General features: G+C 41.6%; 1 protein-coding gene and 1 long non-coding RNA gene across 2 annotated transcripts in view; both read left to right on the top strand.

Moving 5' to 3' along the window:
• The window catches only part of LOC118333375, a 598798-nt gene that overhangs the window by 205010 nt on the left and 392345 nt on the right, over positions 1–1443 (top strand). The window lies entirely within an intron of this gene.
• The window catches only part of glra1 (glycine receptor, alpha 1), a 112002-nt gene that overhangs the window by 57518 nt on the left and 53041 nt on the right, over positions 1–1443 (top strand). The gene's annotated exons all lie outside the window — the stretch shown is intronic.

Raw genomic sequence — 1443 nt, 5'->3', positions numbered from 1 at the left:
GTGTGTGTGAGAGAGAGACAGCAGAGGTGAACTCAGCACCCACGGCATCCGTGAATGTTGCTGAAAATGAAGCACGCTCACCACTTTAACCTCCATAAAACACATGAATCATGTTTTATCCACCAAATGCATCCAGACTGTCAGCTGTGTAAACCTTCAGCAGGACCGTAGCTGCTACCAAGGGCACAAGGTCATGTCCACGCCGGTGTTTCTGGGAATGAGTCTGCTTTCAACAACCTTGTGTACAAATACACAAAAATACAATATGGTGGATTTTTTAAGGGCTCCAGGCAGCGGTTAATGTAGCATTTGTCAGGTGGGGGAACCATCTGTTTCCCCGCTTCACAAAATTTGAGAATGTGCTGCTTTTATCTATTTTAGACAACCTTAAATACAATGTTTTAGGGGTTTTAGACTGTTGGTCGGTCCAAACAGGTCATTTAACGTCATCAGATTCAGAATCGTATTCTTCTTTTAGCAAATTCTAAATGATGAACAGAAACCTATTCACGTCCACTCGAAACAAGAAAATCAGAGATGGAAGACAAATATAGCAAAGTCTCATGTAAAATGACCAGTTCCTCTGTAAATCTGGAAGATAATGGCATGTTTATTGGACCCCATGCTAAAGAGCTGATTAGGAAAATTGGTTTTCAGGGCCTCTAAAGGTTAAGATGAAAGGATGGGGCTGGTGATGTTTTATATTCATCTTAGTTCTAAACAGTCCGGTAAAAAAAAGACCAAAACCAACAATGATTTGATTCTAACACATATTGTCTGTGTGGAAGAACAGAGGGAAGAAGAGAGGTGGAAAAGAATCAAAGGGAGGGAAGAAAGAAAAACACAGAGAGAAAGCACAAAAAGGAAGGGGCAGTATAAAGGCACTATAGAGGAAGGGAGGATATCCCGGGCTGAACTTCCACAGTTCACACTGATACACACTCACACACACATCGCTGCACTGAAACTGCTGGCCACTGCAGATCCCCGTCATGCAGAACAAATTCCAGATTTTCCCTCCTGCAGAAGCCGAATCGATTCTTGTCTAAACCCTTGGAGGGAGGGAGAGATGGAGGGAGCAAGATGGACAGATGGGGGATGACTGAGGGCTAGGGGGGAAATCTTTTTTATAAAGCAGAGAACGGAGAAGAAAGTGATAATATTAAACAAGAATGATGGAAGGAAGTAGACAAGAAACAAAAAGAGGCAAAACCTTTATCAGAGCTGTTACACATTTAGATACACACACACACACATACGCTTCTGTCCCACTAGCTTTAAATAATTTTGCATACAGTTGCATCCTGTTGTTTGCTCTATAAAAGCTGAAAATACAACTTGTCTGCAACATTTATTTGTAATATATCGGTCAGGAATGAGAAGCCTATATCAAAGCTTAGAGGTGCAATATACCATGAGGTTGACATTGGCCTGGTCTTAGTA

The sequence above is a fragment of the Morone saxatilis genome, unplaced genomic scaffold, assembly GCF_004916995.1.
Source record: "Morone saxatilis isolate NCDOM2014 unplaced genomic scaffold, NCSU_SB_2.0 Contig22, whole genome shotgun sequence".
Lineage (NCBI taxonomy): Eukaryota > Metazoa > Chordata > Actinopteri > Moronidae > Morone > Morone saxatilis.
Note: the sequence above shows the minus strand (reverse complement) of the source record. Positions and strands in the feature narration are given on the sequence as shown.